Source organism: Hyperolius riggenbachi, chromosome 9 (assembly GCF_040937935.1).
Source record: "Hyperolius riggenbachi isolate aHypRig1 chromosome 9, aHypRig1.pri, whole genome shotgun sequence".
In the NCBI taxonomy this organism is placed as follows: domain Eukaryota; kingdom Metazoa; phylum Chordata; class Amphibia; order Anura; family Hyperoliidae; genus Hyperolius; species Hyperolius riggenbachi.
The window spans coordinates 180,299,372-180,323,510 of NC_090654.1; positions in this window are offsets into that span (position 1 = coordinate 180,299,372).

The following is a 24,139-nucleotide window of genomic DNA, read 5'->3' on the forward strand; positions in this document are numbered from 1 at the left end:
AAACTCACTGTGTAATGCACCGCAAACAGCTGTTTGTGTTGTGACGGCCATGCTGGACTGGTGTGCACCATGGTGAGAGTGCAGGCGAATCGATAACGGTTTTCAAGCCCATATGGTCGCCAGATTGAGGTAGCTCAATGACAGAACAGCAGTGATTGTCCAGCTAATCAAATTTGGTCTGTCCACAATGAAGCAACAACCTTATTATCTTTGGTGTGCCACCCCCCGAGACACTCATATAGCCGGCGGTCATTGCTTCATTGTGATACGTCAGCTAAATCACCATGGCAAGGTAACGATCACAAAGGAGAATTGACACATGAACATGCCTTTTGTTTTGTTGTTGCAGCCGCAGTGCAGCCAGAAAAATTAGGCAGGCATGTACACGCACCAGAAAAATTATTATAGCGGCCGCTGCTAGCAGGGGACTGACTTAATCTTTGGGTGGGCAGTAGCCCTCCGGGATCCATGCCTCATTCATTTTGATAAAGGTGAGGTACTGAACACTTTTTTGACTTAGGTGACTTCTCTTCTCAGTGACAATGCCTCCAGCTGCATTGAAGGTCCTTTCTGACAGCACGCTTGAGGCAGGGCAAGACAGAATTTGGATGGCAAATTGGGACAGCTCTGGCAACAGGTCAAGCCTGCACACCCAGTAGTCCAAGAGTTCATCGCTGCTCAGAGTGTCTACATCCACACTTAAGGCCAGGTAGTTGGCTACCTGCCGGTCGAGGCGTTGGTGAAAGGGTGGATCCGGAAGCACTAAGGCGAGGCGTTGGACTAAAGAATGTCTGCATGTCCGACATCACCATAAGATCGCTGGAGCGTCCTGTCCTTGCCTGCGAGGACATGGGATAAGGATTACTGGCAGTGATACCTTTATTGCGTTTTGCTGTGACATCACGTTTAAATGCATTGTAAAGCATAGTTGCCAGCTTGTTCTGAGAGTGCTGCATCCTTTCTGCCTTCTGGTGATTTGGAAACATCTCTGCCACTTTGTGCCTATGTCGAGGATCTAGTAGCGTAGCCACCCAGTACAGCTCATTCCCCTTGAGTTTTTTTTATATGGGGGCCCCTCAACAGGCTGGGCAGCATGAAAGACGCCATCTGCACAAATTCGGATGCAGACTTACTATCCATCTCCTCTTGATCTTCCTCAGTGATGTCAGCTAAGTTCTCCTCCCCCCCAGCCATGAACCCAGCCATGGGAAAGTTGAGCAGCACAAGCCCCCTGCGACACCTGCTGCGGATGTTCTCCCGCCTCATCCTCCTCCAAAATAACACCTTCCTCATCATCTGACTCCTCTTCCCCAAACGACTCTTCCTCCTCCTCATCCTCCCCCTTCTGTGCTGCCGCAGGTGTTGAGGAATCATCTGCTTTTGCTTGATCCCACACCTCTTCCTCATCCCACAACTTTTCCTCCCGCTCCTGTTCCTGTTCATGCTCCTCCACAGCTTGATCCACCACTCTATGCACGGCACGTTCCAGGAAGAAGGCATATGGGATTAAGTCACTGATGGTGCCTTCACTGTGCCACTGTGACACAAAATCACATCAGCATGACCTCGAACAGACCTGCTGGGTGGCCTTCCTCTGGCTCTTCCTCTGCCTCTGTCTCGACCTGTTTTGTCCGTATCAGGGGGATGAAGTGAAAGATATGCACTGACTTGACTAATACAATGTGCAGTCACACAGGTGTAGTTAACAGGTATGCATGGAGTGGTATATCACACTGTGTGCATTCACGTAGGTAGGTGGGTGCACTAAACAACAGGTAGGTATATGCAGTGATGAGTATTACAAATGTGCGCCTGTCACACACACGTACTGTGAACAGGTACAGTGACTGGTGGTATTAAATAGCACACTGCGTGTGCTCACGTAGGGAGGTGGATGCACTGAAGTGAACAACAGGTAGGTATATGCAGTGGTGGGTATTACAATGTGCACCTGTCACACACAGACAGGTACCGGACAGGCACAGTGACACTGCGTGCACTCATGTAGGTATAGGTGGGTGCACTGAAGTGAACAACAGGTAGGTATATGCAGTGATGGGTATTACAATGTGCACCTGTCACACACATAGGTAGTCACTGAATGTTCTGGGCCAGGCAGTGGCACACACAGTAGGAATTACCAAGACTGTCTATGCAACACAAGTGTCTGTGGGACACACACACCCAAAAAAGATCACAAGAACAAGATTAGCTCTCAAAAGAGCTGTTGAGGGGTGCTTTTTTGGCAATAAGAATCAGCAAGGAGCAAGCTAAGAAGCCTTCAAGAGCCTAACTAAGCTTTCCCTATAGGTCTCTGCACAGCAGCTGTCTCTTCTCTAATTACTGCAGTCCAATGCCTGATGCTGCCTGCCTTTTATAAGGAGGGGTGGGGCTCCAGGAGGGAGTGTAGCCTGATTGGCTACAATGTGCCTGCTGACTGTGATGTAAAGGGTCAAAATTGAACCTAATGATGCACTATGGGGGCGAATCGAACTTCCAGAAAAGTTTGCGGTTCTCCGCGAACGCTAACCACCAAAGTTCGCCAGGAACCGTTCGCCGGCGAACCGTTTGGGCCATCTCTAGCTACAATGTGCCTGCTGACTGTGATGTAGAGGGTCAAAGTTGACCCTAATGATGTACTATGGGGGCAAATCGAACTTCTGGAAAAGTTTGCGGTTCTCTGCGAACGCGAACCACGGAAGTCCGCCGGGAACTGTTTGCTGGCGAACCGTTCGGGCCATCTCTAGTTGCTTGTGTGCTCTAACAATTCCACCTGTGTCCAATTTAAACATACATTTGCTAGTCTAGCTCAAAGTTAATATTAATTTATACAAACAACACATTTCTTTTTTACTTGAAATTTGTTCCTACTGGTGACCTAAATCTCATGACTGCAACATGCTCATAGGTTTTGCAACTAACAAAAAGAGGGAAAATCTGCAGACATCAATGCAAAAAGTCTAAAGCTAATGTGACAGATATCAGGAGGATTTGACTTGGAAAGTCCAAGATGGGATTTATGTTTCACCCAAGTTCAGTTTTTTTTTTTGCCTTCCTGTTCCCTTAATATAGCCCAGGATTTCTGCATGTCTGCAGTAATGAGGTGGGCTGAGTTTCCTAATCAGGCAGACTAGATTAGATCCAGTGTAAATTTTGCTCTCTGCCTGTGACAGACCTTGCTGAGTAAGGAGAGCTGCTGAAAAAGGTAAACTTAACCCCCTTGCCATTCCAATTACTGCAGCAAGGGGGCAGCGCAGCACTTTAAAAAAAAAAAAAATTTCAATCATGTAGCTAGCCTAGCGCTAGCTACACGACAGCCACTGACAAGCGGCATCCCCCTACCTAAACCGATCGCCGTCGGCAATCTACGCAAGCAGGAAATCCCGTTGAGAACGGGATTTCCGGCAGGGCTTCCCCCATCGCCATGGCGACGGGCGGGATGACGTCACTGACGTCATGGATGTCGGGACGTCAGAGGGAATCCCAATCCACCCCTCAGCGCTGCCTGGCACTGATTGGCCAGGCTGCGCAAGGGGTCGGGAGGCACGGCGCAACGGGTTGCGGCGAATCGGCGGCAAGCGGCGGCGATTTACTTATGCACACAGCTAGCAAAGTGCTAGCTGCGTGTAATAAAAAAAAAATTGTGAAAATCGGACCAGCGAGGCCTGAGCAATCATTCTGCGCAGGTTACCTCAAGCTTAGCTCGGGATAACCGGCAAGTAGGTTAAATACTGTTGTTTTCTTTGTGAGTTAGAAGCTGTAGAGAGTTTTAGACTCTTTGTGGCTGTTAGACAGGGAAGTTACTTCTGTGTGTAGATTAGCAGCCTGAGTGGCAGGATTTTGCTGTTTTGTTTTATTTTTGTCTTTTCTTTGTTCACCTGCAAATAGTGTACATAGCTGAAAAAAAGAAAAAAAAAAAACTTCACAGTAGGGTTGAACACTATTGGAGCTGTGTTGAGGGTTCATCCCAGGGGCCCAGAACCCCGCTACTTACCAAGACCCTCATACTAAATAATAATACTCTGAATTTAGATCATATCAGTGAAATTAAATTTAAATTAGAAATTGACAATTATATTTTCTGGAAATGTGGGCAACTGACTTTTTCAAGAGCATATTTACAGAAGTCATTTCTGTTGCCAGTTTATTTATGAACACACATGCTTTGATATTCTTTCAGGGCAACAAGGCACTTAACTTAGGTAATCATTTTGTGCAGCTTCTTTAAAATGGAAAACCCATATATCTTGCCATCCATGTTGGTGAGTAGAGTTGGGCCGAACGGTTCGCCGGCGAACGTAGGTGGTTCGCGTGCGGGTACCGCACGCGAACCTTTTGCGGAAGAAGTTCGGTTCGCCCCATAATGCACTGAGGGTCAACTTTGACCCTCTACATCACAGTCAGCAGGCCCAGTGTAGCCAATTAGGCTACACTAGCCCCTGGAGCCCCACCCCCCCTTATATAAGGCAGGCAGCGGCGGCCATTACGGCCACTCGTGTGCCTGCATTAGTGAGAGTAGGGCGAGCTGCTGCAGTCTCTCATATAGGGAAAGATTAGTTAGGCTTAACTTCTTCCTGGCTGCATACCTGTTCTGTTCAGTGAGCCCTCAGCCCACTGCATACCTGTACTGTGATCCTGCCTCTGCATACCTGTTCAGTGATCCTGCCACTGCATACCTGTTCAGTGATCCTGCCACTGCATACCTGTTCTGTTCAGTGAGCCCTCAGCCCACTGCATACCTGTACTGTGATCCTGCCACTGCATACCTGTTCAGTGATCCTGCCACTGCATACCTGTTCAGTGATCCTGCCACTGCATACCTGCTCTGTTCAGTGAGCTCTCAGCCCACTGCATACCTGTACTGTGATCCTGCCACTCCATACCTGTTCAGTGATCCTGCCACTGCATACCTGTTCTGTTCAGTGAGCCCTCAGCCCACTGCATACCTGTACTGTGATCCTGCCACTCCATACCTGTTCAGTGATCCTGCCACAGCATACCTGTTCAGTGATCCTGCCACTGCATACCTGTTCTGTGAACCCGCCACTGTATACCTGTTCTGTTCAGTGGACCCGCCACTGTATACCTGTTCTGTGAACCCGCCACTGTATACCTGTTCTGTTCAGTGGACCCGCCACTGTATACCTGTTCTGTTCAGTGGACCCGCCACTGTATACCTGTTCTGTTCAGTGGACCCGCCACTGTATACCTGTTCAGTGAACCCGCCACTGCATACCTGTTGTGTTCAGTGAACCTGCCACTGCATACCTGTTGTGTTCAGTGAACCTGCCACTGCATACCTGTTCTGTGAACCCGCCACTGTATACCTGTTCTGTGCAGTGGACCCACCACTGTATACCTGTTCAGTGAACCCGCCACTGTATACCTGTTCTGTTCAGTGGACCCGCCACTGTATACCTGTTTAGTGAACACGCCACTGCATACCTATTGTGTTCAGTGATCCTGCCACTGCATACCTGTTCTGTGGACCCGCCACTGTATACCTGTTCTGTTCAGTGGACTCGCCACTGTATACCTGTTTAGTGAACACGCCACTGCATACCTATTGTGTTCAGTGATCCTGCCACTGCATACCTGTTCTGTGGACCCGCCACTGTATACCTGTTCTGTTCAGTGGACCCGCCACTGTATACCTGTTCTGTTCAGTGGACCCGCCACTGTATACCTGTTCTGTTCAGTGGACCCGCCACTGTATACCTGTTCTGTGAACCCGCCACTGTATACCTGTTCTGTTCAGTGGACCTGCCACTGCATACCTGTTGTGTTCAGTGAACCTGCCACTGCATACCTGTTCTGTGAACCCGCCACTGTATACCTGTTCTGTGCAGTGGACCCACCACTGTATACCTGTTCAGTGAACCCGCCACTGTATACCTGTTCTGTTCAGTGGACCCGCCACTGTATACCTGTTTAGTGAACACGCCACTGCATACCTATTGTGTTCAGTGATCCTGCCACTGCATACCTGTTCTGTGGACCCGCCACTGTATACCTGTTCTGTTCAGTGGACTCGCCACTGTATACCTGTTTAGTGAACACGCCACTGCATACCTATTGTGTTCAGTGATCCTGCCACTGCATACCTGTTCTGTGGACCCGCCACTGTATACCTGTTCTGTTCAGTGGACCCGCCACTGTATACCTGTTCTGTTCAGTGGACCCGCCACTGTATACCTGTTCTGTTCAGTGGACCCGCCACTGTATACCTGTTCTGTGAACCCGCCACTGTATACCTGTTCTGTTCAGTGGACCCGCCACTGTATACCTGTTTAGTGAACACGCCACTGCATACCTATTGTGTTCAGTGATCCTGCCACTGCATACCTGTTCTGTGGACCCGCCACTGTATACCTGTTCTGTTCAGTGGACCCGCCACTGTATACCTGTTTAGTGAACACGCCACTGCATACCTATTGTGTTCAGTGATCCTGCCACTGCATACCTGTTCTGTGGACCCGCCACTGTATACCTGTTCTGTTCAGTGGACCCGCCACTGTATACCTGTTCTGTTCAGTGGACCCGCCACTGTATACCTGTTCTGTTCAGTGGACCCGCCACTGTATACCTGTTCTGTTCAGTGGACCCGCCACTGTATACCTGTTCTGTTCAGTGGACCCGCCACTGTATACCTGTTCTGTTCAGTGGACCCGCCACTGTATACCTGTTCTGTTCAGTGGACCCGCCACTGTATACCTGTTCTGTGAACCCGCCACTGTATACCTGTTCTGTTCAGTGGACCCGCCACTGTATACCTGTTTAGTGAACACGCCACTGTGTCCACGCAGTCAAAGACAGGACGCTCCAGCGATCTCATGGTGATGTCGGACATGCGGACGTTCTTTAGTCCAACGCCTCGCCGTAGCCCTTCCGGATCCACCCTCCACCAACGCCTCGACCGGCAGGTAGCCGACTACCTGGCCTTAAGTGTGGATGTAGACACTGCTGTGAACAGCGATGAGGAACCCTTGAACTACTGGGTGCGCAGGCTTGACCTGTGGCCAGAGCTGTCCCAATTTGCCATCCAACTTCTCTCCTGCCCTGCCGCAAGCGTCCTCTCAGAAAGGACCTTCAGCGCAGCTGGAGGCATTGTCACAGAGAAGAGAAGTCGCCTAAGTCACAAAAGTGTTAAGTACCTCACCTTTATCAAAATGAATGAGGCATGGATCCCGGAGGGCTGCTGCCCGCCCCAAGACTAAGTCAGTCCCCGCACACACAGCATCTCTGCCTGCACGCCGTGTGACTGGCTGCCTGGCCTGCCCCAAAAAGACTAAGTCGCTCCCAGTCCCTCCACACAGCATGTCTGCCTGCAGGCCGCTTCACTACCTTCTCCACCACCACCAACAGGGTCCGGGACTCCAGGCGGATTGCTGAATTTTTTAGGCCGCTGCTAGCAGCGGCCGCTGTAATAATTTTTATGGTGCGTGTACATGACTGCCTAATTTTTCTGGCTGCACTGAGGGCAGCTGCAACAACAAAAGAAAAGGCATGTACATGCGCCCATTCCCCTTCGTGATCATTACCTTGCCGTGGTGAAGGGGCTTGCGTATCACAATGAAGCAATGACCGGCGCCTAGATGAGTGTCTCGGGGGGCACACAAAAGATAATAAGGTCGTTGCTTCATTGTGGTCAGACCAAATTTGATCAGCTGGACAGTCACTGTTCTGTCATTCAGCTACATCAGCCAGGCCGACCATATGGGCTGTAAAGCCACCAAAACCTGCACTCTCGCCATGGTGCGCACCAGTCCAGCACGGCCGTCACTAGTACAAACAGCTGTTTGCGGTGCGTTACACGGTGAGTTTGGTGTGTCAGTGTGAAGCAGTACCTTAATTACACTACCTGATTGATGTATACACATGCAAGATGTTTTAAAGCACTTTAGGCCTGTCATTTAGCATTCAATGTGATTTCTGCCCTTAAAACGCTGCTTTGCGTCAAATCCAGATTTTTCCCGGGGACTTTTGGCGTGTATCCCACTCCGCCATGCCCCCCTCCAGGTGTTAGACCTCTTGAAACATCTTTTCCATCACTTTTGTGGCCAGCATAATTATTTTTTTTTTTCAAAGTTCGCATCCCCATTGAAGTCTATTGCGGTTCGCGAACTTTAACGCGAACCGAACGTTCCGCGAAAGTTCGCGAACCCGGTTCGCGAACCTAAAATCGGAGGTTCGGCCCAACTCTATTGGTGAGAAGTACATGTAGTTATCAAGTACACAGTAGAGTTGGATACCACTCGGCACTCAGGAGAATTCCTATAAGGGGGAAAGAAAGGGATCAGTCTGTACTTGCGTAAATTACATTACATGCACTCCAACATCGCACTTGTATAAAGGCTTTTCCAGGCAAGCTTAGTGGTGTGCAACCAGCAGATTATGAGCAGAAAACAATCCAACGAAATCTTGTACATTAAGGCAGACCGGCACTGTCACTTTAACTGCTTTTATTTCATCTTGCAGCCATGTATGCATTCATTGTTATGTGAATATTACATAATTTTCTCCATACATCATTGTTGTCACAAACCTTGAATGGTGACGGTGCTGGGGTGCTGTGGACGTGGATGACCAGGGGAGAACGGACGGCACAACAGCCGTTTCACGCCTGACTCGGCGCTTGCTCATGTGTGTGTACTTACAGGACAAGAAGTACATGTAGGGTCCGTAATACATGTTTGAGGGCTTTTTAGAAACTTCTTTGAACATCTGGCATTCTGCTCATGGACTAAGCCTGCTGTGTTGACCCTTCTTGGACAAGTTAGCAGCTCTTTAAACATTTTGAACTTGTAGATGATGTTCTGGATAGTGGGCATCATGGTGGCATAGTGGTTAGCCCTCTCACCTTAGGACGCTGGGTCCCTGGTTCACATCTCAACCAGGGCGCTCTCTGCAAGGAGTTTGTATGTTCTCCTGGTGTCTGCGTGAGTTTCCTCTGGGCATTTCAGTTTCCTCCCACGTCCAAAAAACATAAACTTAAGTTAATTGGCTTCCCTCTAAATTAGCCCTAGACTATGATACATACATAGACATATGACAATGGTAAGGATTGGATTATGACCCCCTCTGAGGAACAGTTAAAGGGGCACTATGGTGAAAAATTTTAAAATTTAAAATATGTTCAAAGAAGACACATAAGAAGTACGTTTTTTTCCATAGTAAAACGAGCCATAAATTACTTTTCTCCTATGTTGCTGTCACTTACAGTAGGTAGTAGAAATCTGAGAGAAGCAACGGGTTTGGACTTGTCCATCTCTTCATGGGGGATTCTCAGGGATTTATTTATTTTCAAAAGCACTTAGTGAATAGCAGTTGCTCTTATCAACTGCCAAAAAACTGTGTAGTGAGCAGAGAAGCTGGCCAGCATCATTGTTTAAATCCTTTTTTAGGGAATATCTTGATAAAGAATAAAGCCTTGCTGAGAATCCCCTATGAAGAGATAGACTAGTCCAAAACCTGTCGCTTCTGTCAGTTGTCTACTACCCACTGTAAGTGACAGCAACATAGGAAAAAAGTAATTTATGGCTCATTTTACTCTGTAAAAAACATATTTTATTTATTATTTGTATATGTTTGTACATGTGTAAATTTTATAATTTTTCGCTATAGTGCCCCTTTAAGTGACAAGACAATATAATCTGTTCATCACTGTGGAAGATGTATTAATACCAAATAATAATAATAGTGGAAAGACTAATCAGTTGCTTGGCAATCACTATAAATCACTACCCAGATGTACAGTATATGCATCTACATAGTTCTTTCAGAAAACTTCAGAGAATTATTTTAATGAAGGTATGGTGATTATACAGATTATGCAGTTGGCTGATGGTGTAATGGTTAAGGGCTCTGCCTCTGACACAGGAGACCAGGGTTCGAATCTCGGCTCTGCCTGTTCAGTAAGCCAGCACTAATTCAGTAGGAGACCTTTGGCAAGTCTCCCTTACACTGCTACTGCCAATAGAGCGCGCCCTAGTGGCTGCTGCTCTGCTCTGGCGCTTTGAGTCCGCAAGGAGAAAAGCTCAATATAAATGTTATTTGTCTTGTCTTGTCTTATACCAAAAACTTAAACTTTAAAACATATATGAAGCTAATTTTCTGAGGTTTTTCTGAGGTTTAAATAAGAAACATTCCTCCAAGACCTTCTCTAACATTGAATATTAGGCATCTAATCTGGTGCACCTGATTCTTATTTTCATCTGTAAGAAAATGCGGAAGAGCCGCCGCCATGAGCCAGCGGCAGGCGGCTCTTTCCGCGCACGGTGGCGCCACACACGGAGAGGCAGCCGCTTCCTCTCAGCATGAGGCGGCTGTCTCCGTGCAGGGACCCATGGAGCGCGGAGAAACCGCCGCGTTGGACGCGGCGGTTAGCGCGCATACCCCCGCTGCGGAGATACCGCAGAGCGGGGTTGCTGTGGCTGGGACTCGTAGTCCCCCTGGTTTCAGAGTGACGGGCGCACGCGCACTCAGACAGAAGATTTATGATAGCCAGAAAGGAGTCAGCTGACCAGGCTGGTCAGCTGACTCTGGCTCCACTCGTGATTGGTCCAGCACTTAGGGAGGTGCTGGGGGGTCATCTGTGTATATATACTGCTGGCTGTTCACTTGCTCTTTGTCTGGCGTTGCGATCACATACGTGGGAGCACCCAGATCCGTAGTCAGATCCGCAAGTGTGCCGGGACCAGCTGGAGCTGTAATCCTACACTTAGCTAGATTCTGTTGATAGCTAAAGTACTAGTTTGATTGTGATGATCTGTTATGACCTATTGCCTACCTGACTCTCCTCCTGAACTTTGATCTTGTACCTCGATATTTCTGATACCCTGTTGCCGAACCCTGCCTGTACCTCGACTCTGCTTCTGCCTCCTGATATTGTACCTCGATATTTCTGATACCCTGTTGCCGAACCCTGCCTGTACCTCGACTCCGCCTCTGCCTTACGATACTGTACCTTATCTGTCCGTGTGTGTATGACCTGGCTTGTCCGACCTCGAGAGCCGACCTTACTGTAAGAGGCGGTTCTCTGTCCAGTTAGTGACACTTCCTCCAGAGTGTCACTCTCTGATATCCTTCCTTCTCTCAGCCTGACTCTTCCCGTCTTGGAGAGTTCAGGCCTTGGAAGGAATCTGAGCAGTACTACTTACTGCTCTGAGGCCTAGTCCTCTAAGTGTTACTGTTACACCAAACACTACACTCTACTCAGGTGAACAGAGGTTAGCTAGTATATCGGATTATCGGTGATACTGCAGATCACTTATAATCTGGTATACATCTGTATTCCCCGTGATACTGCAGATCACCGGTAATCAGATCCTCTCTGTGCTTCACCGATCGTTACATCATCATTAGAAGTGTTTATAGTTTTCTCATACAATAACTGAAATTTATTTGATGAACTTTAAAAAGGTAACTGATGCCTGTAATTGATCATACTTTGTCAAATCACACTTGATGTCTTTGGTTTTGAGGATAAAATATCTCAATGCTTTTAAATGAAAGTAATGTAAAAAAAATGCATTATTGTTCCATTTGAAGAACTGACAAGATATACAGTAAGTATCAACTGTAACTTAAAATATTAATACAAATAATACAAAATTAAATGTAACATTTGCCTTTAAAAAAAAAAAAAAAGTAGGATAATTGTATGCATATGTTTGCTTTTCTTAGAATTTAGAAATAGTAATGACTCATACTGTACATTTTGTATGTATGTTATGCATACTTACTGGTTTTCAATCCCTCTCTTTATGATAAGCACTATTTTAACAAGCATCTCTTTTGGAAAAAAAATGTTAATCTAATTACTGTGAAAAGTTTACTCTTAGAACTCAGTCATCTGTGGACTCTTAAGGGCAGCTGTAGAGAGGATTATGTCAAAATGAAATAACTTTTTTATAGAAAGAATACATCTTTATTCTAGTCTGAAAAGCTTGTTTACTTTTAGGGGGGAAAAAATCACTGAATTGTTTTCATCTGTTTTCCTTGTCGTGTGCTATGATGTGTACACTGCCAGCTGTCACAAATTATTTCCAAAGTTTAAACACTTACCTAGACATCTCCCAGGCATTCGTGTTATTATACTGGCAGAATCTGATAAAAGAAAGTGTTCATTGATTCAGTTTTTTATTGGTCTGCTTGCAAGAAACTTACATGAATATGCTAATGGAAAGGTGTAGAGTTTAAATGTTATTCTTTGTACAATACTGAGCAAAAAGTTTTCGGTGAGCACAAATTTCACATAATCGTAATTTTGCAATGTGAAATTGTAATGTGTAATTTCATGAAAAAAATCATAATTAATTTTGTTTGTACATGTAATCAGGAACTATAATGTCACAATTTTGCTTACTTTTAGTGTAATTTCATGCAACATTTAGTGGTTAGTGGGCGAAGTCCACTATTCTTCCTAACATATGTAGTAATTTTGGTGAAACTAGCATGTATGGAGGCTGTTAATTGCTAAAGTCAACACAAAATGACATGAAATGGATTAAGGTGCCCATACACTCGTCAGATTGGCAGCAGACAGATAAGAAATGCATCTGATGATCTATCTGATGCGTTTTTAGAACATTTTTTACCAGGATAGAATTCCAACAGATTTCAGTTTGAAATCTGTTGAAATTCGATCTGATGGCATTTTTTTGCCATCAGATTTCCATTAAGGCCAATGCAAACTGATAAGCAATCTCATCAGATCGACCTAAATTTTCCACCCTGCTAGTTCGACGGAAATCCATCGAAATCGATCGAAATCGGCCGTCGATCGGTCGATCGGCCAACCGATTTGCGATCGATCGATCGATCGATCGACCGCGATCGATCGATCGGCCAGAAAATCGGCTGAGTGTATGGGCTGCTTTACACAAAATCGCTTGATTGTCCAAATTGTAATAATGTATGACTGTAATTGCAAAATTTTACACAACATTTTCGTAATCATAATTAGCAGATTATTATTACCACTTGTGTCAGGCAAATATAAAAATGGTGTAAATTAAGAATGCTTTCACAAACAGTAGTGTAAATAGTTTATTTTATTTACTAAGAATGCAAAGTGAAAGAGCAGAAGAGCAAATAGTATCAATATTTGATGTGATCACCATCTGCCTTCAATACAGCATCAGTTCTTCTATGTACATGTGGACAGTTTTTAAAGGAAACAAACATCTTGGGAAACTTCACCAAATAATTTCCGTGGATGTAAAGTGCCTCAAGTGCTTCTAAATATTCATGTAATCCTAGGCACACTCAATAGTGCTGAGATCTGTGAGATACTGTGTAGTGGATACATTTCTGCTCCCGTTCCTAAGCATCAGGCCTTTATTTATCCTTATGAAATCCCAAACTTCATTTTCAGAAATGCTGCTCAAAATTTGCAAGGAACCTCCACCATGCTTCAAGGTTTTCTCCAACCCTCATTGCTTTTTAGCCCTACAGTGACCAAACTACCTTCTGCCATAGCCAAATATTTTGACTATTAAATATTTAGTCCATAGCACATACAATATATTTTTTTCACAACTCAGCTCTCCTGTTTATGTACATAGTTGGTTGCATGGACTTTTTCCATCTAAGAGGTATTGCTTTTTGGCTGCATTTTTTCCATGAAGACCTCTTCTGAAAGGAATTCTTCATATAGCAGATGGGTAATCCTGGGTACCACGGTTTTCTGCTAGTGCTGAGCTGTTGACGCTGCAGGACATCTTCTGATTGTAGGCAATAAGAATGTAGGCATGATGTGTCTTTTATCTGCTGTACTAAGTTTTCTTGGCTGTGTAATGTATCTAATGTACAAGACTCAGCATTAGTTGTTTATCCGTGCTTCTTCAGAGGTGCTATGGGTAGGCAAGGGTGGGGGGAGGGGGTACATGTCCCCAGGTGCAGCACTGTAAGGGGATGCAGGGCATGGCCACCACATCCCAAAGTGAGTGAGAGACAGCTTGCTGGCTGCCTGAAGTGCACCTTTTTTACTCCCTCCCTCCGCAGATGAGTGCAGAAGTGTTAACAGCAATAGAATAAGGGGGCACATCTGACTAGTGGCTAACTATAGGATGTACATCTGTCTATCTAAACGTGGGGAAGAGAGGCACATCTGGCTATCTTAAAGTGGAAAAGGGAGGCACATCTGGCTATCTAAAAGTGGGGAAGGGGGGCACATCTGGCTATCTAAAGGGGGGCACAGTTTGGATATCTAAACAGGGGGAAGGGGCACATCTAGCTATCTAAACAGCATTTATACATTTAGCTTCACCCATGACCACACCCACATTCTGATGCATGGTCATGCCCAATTAGTCCAGAGGGAGCACAAAAAATGTCTTTTTCCCTGGACACTGAAAAGCCTAGCTACGCCTCTGTGCTTCTTTAAAAGTGCTTAAAACATCACATCTTAAAATCCCACTCTGTTTCCAAATATTTGCTGGTAAGAGACTTCTCTGATGTAATTTAAATATACTGGCCCTTGTTTAATTAACTTTTCCCCAAGAGATAAATAATTCTGAGCATTTTCTTGCTTGTTGTTGGTTTAAAAGGCATTTTAGTGACATGGGCACATATGCAATTAACTTTTACTCCTGAATTTTCTCCTAGGTTATATTTTCATAATTTGTCAATAAAATGCCTTTTAAGCCACCAGCAAGCAAGAAAATCCTCAGAATTATTTTGAGATTGCTGATTTACCTACTTTTCAGTACTTTTTCACTTGAGAAGTGCTGGAAAGATATTTTAAATAGAAAAAAAAATCTACTAGGAGGAAACTCAGAAGAAAAAGGCAATTGCATATGGGCCATCCTCACATTGGGCCTGATCCAATTCACAGTTTCTCCCAAGTTTTCTCCTAGGAGATAATATTTCATCTTGTATTTAAAATAACTTTTCAGCATTTTGAAATTGAAAAAGTACCAAAAGTCATTGAAAACCTACAATCAAAATTATTCAGAGTATTTTCTTGCTTGCTGGTGATTTAAAAAGCATTTTACTTACAAATTGTGAAAATATCATCTAGGAGAAAACTAAGGTGAAAAAGTGAATTGTATATGGCCCAAGGTTTGAAATATCAACTGGGAGAAAAGGGAATTGAATAAGTGTTCCTGGCTTTTTCTCCTAGAAGAAAATGTTTCTTTAAAATAACTTTTCAGCAATTTTCTATTGAAAAAGTACCAGCAAATAGGAAAAAAGAACTATTAAAATTACTGTGAGTATTTTTTTGCTTGTTGTTGGTTTGAAAGCATTTTAGTTGAGAGATAATGTCAATTGCATGTGGGCCCATATAGTACTTTGCAATTGAAAAAGTTCAAAAAAGTAGGCGAAGAGGTACTATCAAAATTATTTTGAGGATTTTTTCGCTTGTCACTGGTTTACATTTTTTTTACAGGGGTCCTTATTCAATTCAACTTCTCTCCTAAGTTTTCTCTTAGGAGATAATTTGTCATCTTTTGTTTAAAATAATTTTTTAGTGAAAAAGTGAAAAGAAGCTGCTTAAATTATTCTGAGTATGCTCTTGCTTGCTTGTAGCTTAAAAGACATTTTCTTGAAAAGGTGTGCAAATTAGAGATGGCCCGAACGGTTTGCCAGCGAACGGTTCCCAGCGAACTTCCGTGGGTTTGCGATCGCGGAGAACCGCAAACTTTACTGGAAGTTTGGTTCACCCCCATAATGCACCATTAGGGTCAACTTTGACCCTCTACATCACAGTCAGCAGGCACATTGTAGCCAATCAGGCTACACTCCCTCCTGGAGCCACTTTCCCCCTTATAAAAGGCAGGCATCGCCAGCCATTGTACTCACTTGTGTGCCTGCAGTAAATAGAGAAGGAACAGCTGCTGCTCCTGCTGCTGCAGACTCTCATAGAGAAAGATTAGTTAGGCTCTTGTAGGCTTGTTAGTTTGCTCCTTGCTGATTCTTATTGCTAAAATAGCACCCCACAACAGTTCTTTTGAGAGCTAATCTTGTTCTTGTGATCTATTTTTTTGTGTGTGTCCCACTGACACTTGTGTTGCATAGACAGCCTTGATAATTCATACTGTGTGTGTGCCACTGCCAGGCCCAGCACATTCAGTGACTACCTGTGTGTGTTACAAGTGCACATTGTAATACCCATTACTGCATATATCTACCTACCTGTTATTCACAGTGCACCCACATACCTACGTGAGCTGAGCACACGCAGTGTCACTGTGCCTGTCCGCTACTTGTCTGTGTGTGACAGGTGCACATTGTAATACCCATCACTGCATATACCTACCTGTTGTTCACTTAAGTGCACCCTGTGAGGCTTGGTGGTGTATTCTCCACAGTCAGCATGCAACGCATGAGCTGGCGTGGAGGAGGTACACACACTAGCACCAGGAAACAGGCTATCCCTAGTATAGTGGAGGGGAGGACTGACTCCAATAGGAGATTGTGGCGCACAGAGCCGGTGCAGATCTGACAGCCACAAACAATGCTTTCGTTATAACGTCTCAGCGCAAAGTAGCGCTGAGCGCACAAACCAGAACTGAGGAGATCAGGACAGGTAGACAGAATGAACGCTTGCTTGCTAGCTAGCGGCTACTTAGCGACAGCAAGCGTCCAAAACCAGACAGACTGGAATGAGGCAGCCAATGCGATGCGGCGATGGCGTGCCTCACAAAGACAGGACAGGACAGTCAGAAAATAGCAGGATTAAGATAGATGAACGTAACACAGATAAATATACAATAAGTATGTTTTCCTAGCGTATACAATTACAGCTATCAATGAAACTATTTGTAACTTCTGACTAACATATGTATATATCGGCAATGAACCGATATATGACATAAGCAGGAACGCTGACTAAGAATGGAGTAACACAGGGAACAGGACTCAGAAGGATTCGCTATCTCTTCGCAGAGATGAACGCAATCCACAAACAGTAACAGAACAGGATTCAGAAGGATTCGTTATCTCTTCGCAGAGATGAACGCAATCCACAAACGGTAACAGAACAGGATTCAGAAGGATTCGTTATCTCTTCGCAGAGATGAACGCAATCCACAAACAGGACCAGGAACAGGATAACTAGCTCAGCACGGGTGTTCACGGTACGCGCAAACTACCAAAACGTGCTGGAAAACTGACTAACTGAACACAGGAAATAAACAGTTCGTGTACGTATATATCAGCAACACTGATATATCAACGTAACACAAATACAAGGAAAATAATAAACGTGCTGGTATGCATATATATTGGCAATGAACCAATATATGATGCAAGGACCAGCAAAGTATCTTTAACAAGAAACACGATCGGGGGCTAAAGCGACAGCAAGACAGGCTTAAGCTGAAGCTATGAAAACCCAAGGAAACCCTGCAGGAAGCAGATCTTTATACTGAGGTCATCCAATGGGAGCAGACATGCAGATTCCCACACAGGTGAATGATAATCAGTCACAAGCTGACAGCAGGGAAAGACAGACAAAGCTATGCAACTTGCATGGAAATAGATCAGAACTGCCTGAGCTGCAGCACTAATACTTCCAGTAATAGCTGCTGCAGCAGCGATCATTACAGTACCCCCGCCTTTAAAAGTGGATTCCAGACGCTTTTCAAAACTGAAATTTCCAACAAAACAGTCTGACTGATAATTCATGATGACCGGGACAGCCCGGCAAGACCGAATTCCAGAATCAGTCCCCACAAGACTGGACCCATCAGAACCAGAACCTACAGAACCATGCCCATCAGTACTACAAGCCCCAGTGTGACACCCATCAGAACCATGATTTCCAGAAGAAAGCCCTCCGAAACTCCCTGAGCGATACCCACCGCCTTCCAGGAACAGTTCAGAAACGCCAAAGCCTTGCAATGCCCACCGGTACTGTCTTTACCAACACAAAACCCACTGTTGAACCAGTCCAAGGCACCAGGACAAGTTTTCTCAGAGACCTCCCAGAACACCTTGAAGCTCCAAAGAGATCCCCATAGGTCAGAATGCCCCTTAGGCTCACATGGAGAACTATCAAGAACCCCTATGGAACCTAGGGCAATTCCCGAGTCAGGGCCACAAGGACAAACATCAATATCAGGGCTTTCAGGGACCAGAACCATCTCTGGGCATGCAGGCAGACTGGCAATATCAGAACGTGTTCCCACTAAGGAAGCATCAGAGCACGCTAACACCTTAGACACACTTGGGCATTCTGGCACACAAAGAACATCTGGGCACACCGGCACAGGAGAAACCTCTGGGCATGTCAAGGAACTGTGAGCCTCAGGGTCAGCCAAGACAGGACCAAAACCAGGACTGGCCAAAAAAAAATCATCATGACTAAACTTCGCAACTACTGGACTTTTACACGAGAATGCTGGATCAGACTTAGATGTCGCTGATTCCAGCAAAGTCAGTAACAAATCAGATTCAGGGGCACTAACAAGACAGGACAAATCTTCTGATGTATGCACTGAGCCAGACAGGGACTCCACAACTACCTCTGGACTGGACAGAGACTCATTTAATACACTGGATTGGAGCTCATGAGGCGCTGCAGAACAAGTCAGTATTGCAGCAGCCCCCACTGGACTAGGCAAAACTGAGGAATTCCCTGGACAGGAAGGGAACTCTGGAACCTCTGCCACAGCGGCCAGAGAACCAGAATCTTTCAGGATACAGGGCTGGGTTTCAGGAACACTCATCAGACCGGACTGAAATTCTGAGATTTCTATTATTTTGACCAGAGAATCAGAATTATCCATGTTACAGGGCAAGACTTCTGAAACATTCAGAGGACAGGGCTGGAGTTCCTCGGCTGTTACAACACTGGAGAGGGACTCAACATTGGTTAAATCAGACTGTGTACAGGGCAAGGTATCTGACACACTTGCTGACGAGGACAATATTTCAATGGCTTCTGCTTTGCTGGGCAGAAATTCATCAAGTTTTATTAGAGCAGACTTTAATTCCAAAACAGCTGCTAGACAAGTGAATATTACTGCAACACCAACTGAGGTAAGCAGTGCTTCAGCCTCCTCTGCTAGAGGGTTTAAAGTATCCAAAGTACTGGGTGAAGCATAAGACTCTGCGACCACAGCTTCACTGGACAGGATCACTGAACAGTCCATATTGCAGGGCAAAACCATGGAAGCACCTGCTGGACAGCATAATGATTCTGTGACCTGAGTTTCATTGGAGAGATCTACTGCACAATTCATGGTACAGGGCAAATTTATTGGAAAATTTTCTGAACAAGGTAATAATTCTGCGATTTCAGGTTCACATAGCAGATGCTCTGAGCTATTCACGAAACTAGAGCGAGGTGTAGAAACAGGAAGATCAAGACACAATGTTTGCGCATCTGAATCACCATTCATTTGTAAAATTGGAAAATTCAGATGCTGGGGTTCTGAGTTTACTAGACAGGATTGCTGGGACTCGGAAACTGATGCAGTGCACCTACTGGCATCTGCTGGATCAGACAGGAGTTGAACTTTATTAACACAGGTAATTTCTGCAGAAGTGTTTGCAGAGACAGGCAAGATTTTTCTGGTGTCTGTTTCACTAAACAAAGAGTCATGAGTACTGGCTAGACTGGACTCGGAAGTCAGCAGGACCTCTGGATTCTCTGCTGAGAAATTTGCGCAGGGCAAGGTTAAGAATGTATCAGTGGCTTCTGTTTTACTGGGAAGTAACACTGAGTTATCCCTGGTACAGGGTGGAATTGCAGGAACTTCAATTTCACACAAAAAGAGCTCCGAATCACCTGCTGAATCAGCCAAAGGTGCTGAAGCAGGCGGGTCAGAACGCCAAATTTGCGAATTCGGAGTCACATAAAAATCATCCAAAATCAGTTCCCACACATCAATCAAGGGAGCCACACGGTCATACCTACACACACCAGCCTCTATTAGGTTATAGGCTGACTTAATGCATGCGTTCAATACCATTTCACTTTTTGCACTGTAAAATTGACAAAATGAACTTGAATCATTCTTCCATTCACAGACCAGGGCTTCCATCTCTCCCCTCTCGAATGGAGGATCCCATGCATACTTAACAGCGAAACATTTAGGCTGATCACAGTCTGCAGATATGATTGTGGCAGGCACATGTATAGGGTTAATTAGCAGGTGATTGGCAGATTCCTTATTCTTAAGAATTTCCAATACCTGTAGCAAGTGTTGAACTGTAGTGTATGCAAACTTCCCTTGGTTCACAAATAAGTTGATTTGTTCAATACTCTGTAATATCTCATCATAATCATACTCAGATAATTCTTTTAAACAAAAATCTTTATTTTCCCTAGCCAGGGAGGAAAGTTCATTAGTAGTTTCATAAGTCCATTTAACTCCCCTGAAAGACAATTGCATTTCATTATCTGTTAATGGCAGAATCTCATTATAGGTCTCAGTCGCTAAGGATAATGATTCTGCAGATTGGACACGTTTCTTAGAACGTTTGCGTTTTGCCTTTGACCTTGCGGTTTTTGGTGATTTATTCAAAGCTGCAGGAAAATTATCAGTAACACTTTCTGCTTGCTGCTCATTCTTGCAAGCAATTGAAGGAGCAGCTGATTGGCCTGCTGCTAGGAGTTCATTAAGAGGAAAAGGCAATGGATCTATGCGCAACCAGTTATGGATCACAAACGCTAGAAATTCCAGCGGTCTATCTTTCAAATCGGAATGATTGAGAACATCAAATGCCCACTGGAATAATTCCCCTTTAAACAAAATATAACTTAGTTGGAGTGCCCAGGTTGAAACAGGAGTCGCTTGGAGATCAGGATTGGTCAGGAACCTGGCACATTCAGAGAAAAACTCATTTTCTGTTTCAGAGCTAAGTTCTTCAAATTTCTTAAAGGAACAGGAACCATAATTAACAGTGTCATACTTTCTGGGAATCCCCCCCACAATGGGGATTGGTAATGGGGTTTTCATAATGTGAGGCTTGGTGGTGTATTCTCCACAGTCAGCATGCAACGCATGAGCTGGCGTGGAGGAGGTACACACACTAGCACCAGGAAACAGGCTATCCCTAGTATAGTGGAGGGGAGGACTGACTCCAATAGGAGATTGTGGCGCACAGAGCCGGTGCAGATCTGACAGCCACAAACAATGCTTTCGTTATAACGTCTCAGCGCAAAGTAGCGCTGAGCGCACAAACCAGAACTGAGGAGATCAGGACAGGTAGACAGAATGAACGCTTGCTTGCTAGCTAGCGGCTACTTAGCGACAGCAAGCGTCCAAAACCAGACAGACTGGAATGAGGCAGCCAATGCGATGCGGCGATGGCGTGCCTCACAAAGACAGGACAGGACAGTCAGAAAATAGCAGGATTAAGATAGATGAACGTAACACAGATAAATATACAATAAGTATGTTTTCCTAGCGTATACAATTACAGCTATCAATGAAACTATTTGTAACTTCTGACTAACATATGTATATATCGGCAATGAACCGATATATGACATAAGCAGGAACGCTGACTAAGAATGGAGTAACACAGGGAACAGGACTCAGAAGGATTCGCTATCTCTTCGCAGAGATGAACGCAATCCACAAACAGTAACAGAACAGGATTCAGAAGGATTCGTTATCTCTTCGCAGAGATGAACGCAATCCACAAACGGTAACAGAACAGGATTCAGAAGGATTCGTTATCTCTTCGCAGAGATGAACGCAATCCACAAACAGGACCAGGAACAGGATAACTAGCTCAGCACGGGTGTTCACGGTACGCGCAAACTACCAAAACGTGCTGGAAAACTGACTAACTGAACACAGGAAATAAACAGTTCGTGTACGTATATATCAGCAACACTGATATATCAACGTAACACAAATACAAGGAAAATAATAAACGTGCTGGTATGCATATATATTGGCAATGAACCAATATATGATGCAAGGACCAGCAAAGTATCTTTAACAAGAAACACGATCGGGGGCTAAAGCGACAGCAAGACAGGCTTAAGCTGAAGCTATGAAAACCCAAGGAAACCCTGCAGGAAGCAGATCTTTATACTGAGGTCATCCAATGGGAGCAGACATGCAGATTCCCACACAGGTGAATGATAATCAGTCACAAGCTGACAGCAGGGAAAGACAGACAAAGCTATGCAACTTGCATGGAAATAGATCAGAACTGCCTGAGCTGCAGCACTAATACTTCCAGTAATAGCTGCTGCAGCAGCGATCATTACACACCCACCTACATAAATGAGTGCACGCCGTGTCACTGTGCCTGTCCGCTACCTGTCTGTGTGTGACAGGTGCACATTGTAATACCCATCACTGCAGATACCTACCTACGCGTTGTTCACAGTGCACCCATCTACCTATGTGAGTTTAGCGCACGCAGTGTTACTGTGCCTGTCCGCTACCTGTCTGTGTGTGACAGGTGCACATTGTAATACCCATTACTGCAAATACCTACCTGTTGTGTTCAGTGCACCCACCTCATCACTGCATATACCTACCTGTTGTGTTCAGTGCACCCACCTACCTACGTGAGTGCACGCAGTGTGATATACCACTCCGTGCATACCTGTTAACTGCACCTGTGTGACTGCACATTGTATTAGTCAAGTCAGTGCATACCTTTTACTTTATCCCCCCCCAATATGGACAAAACGGACAAAACAGGTAGAGGCAGAGGTAGAGGCAAAGCCAGAGGAAGGCCACCCGGCAGGTCTGTGCGAGGTCGTGTTGATGTGATTTTGTGCGACCCTGGTCCAAAGTACAGTGCTCAGAAGAAGGCACGTGCCATCACTTCCCAAGATTGTTAGGACATGGTTGACTATTTAACACAGAACACCTCATCTTCCACAGCCACCAGCACTACTACAAGCACCACATCCGCTGCATTTGACACTCGCAGGAGTTATTTGGTGGGGAAATCACTGATGCACAGACATTATTGTTACAAGATGAAGGCGCTAAGCAAGTTACACCACCTCATATGTCTGAGTTAGGCGACACTATGGACGTAACGTGTGAGGAGGAGGAGGATGAAGTACCTGCTGTTGGTGCCATTTTGGAGGTGTCTGAGGCAAACAAAGCTGGGCAGGATGATTATGATGATGACGATGATACGGATGTCACGTGGGATCCTAAGAGACAGAATGACCAAGGGGACAGTTCAGAGGGGGAGTCAGAGGAGTAGGAGGAGATGAGTTGCTGAAAGAAGCAGGGGGAGCTTGTCTTCAGAAACAGCTGGTGGCAGTGTCCGGCGCCATGTATCACCTGGATGGACAGTCATCCAACATGCCCTTCAACGTCAGCTGCTGATGTCACCATAGTGTCATCACTCCAGGGGGGGCTCAGCGGTTTGGAGATTTTTTAATGTGTCTGCCTCAGATCAGAGCAATGCCATCTGTTCTCTCTGCCTCCAAAAATTGAGCCATGGAAAGGCAAACACCCACATAGGGACAACTGCCTTACGAAGGCACATGTAGAAAAGGCACAAACTGCAAAGGGAAGAGCACCAAAGGAAAAGCAGCAGACAAAAAAAAAGCCACCCTCCTTCTCCTCTTCCTCCTTCAGGTGCAGCATCTTCAGCCACTTTCTCCCTTGCACCTTCATAGCCACCCTACTCCACTCCGCCTCTGACCTTGACCGGTTCCTGCTCCTCTGCCCACAGCAGCAGTCAGGAGTCCGTGAGGGAAATCTTTGAGCGGAAGAAGCCAATGTCTGCCAGTCACCCCCTTGCCCGGCGTCTGACAGCTGGCTTGGTGGAACTGTTAGCTCGCCAGCTGTTACCATACCAGCTGGTGGACTCTGAGGCCTTCCGTAAATTTGTGGTCATTGGGACACCGCAGTGGAAGATACCAGGACGCAATTATTTCTCTAAAAAGGCGATTCCCAAACTGTTTTGTGAAGTCGAGAGGCAAGTGGTGTCATCTCTGGCATACAGCGTTGGGCCAAGGGTCCACCTGACCATGGATGCCTGGTCTGCCAAGCACGGTGAGGGAGGTACATTACTTACACAGCCCATTGGGTCAACCTGGTGACTGCTGACAAGCAGGGAGTACATGGCTGTGCAGCGAACCAACTTGTGACACCTCCACGGCTTGCAGGCAGGCCTCCAGCCACCTCCTCTCCTCCTGCTACATCCTCTTATCATCCTCCTCCTCCTTGGCTGAGTGGCAGTTCAACTC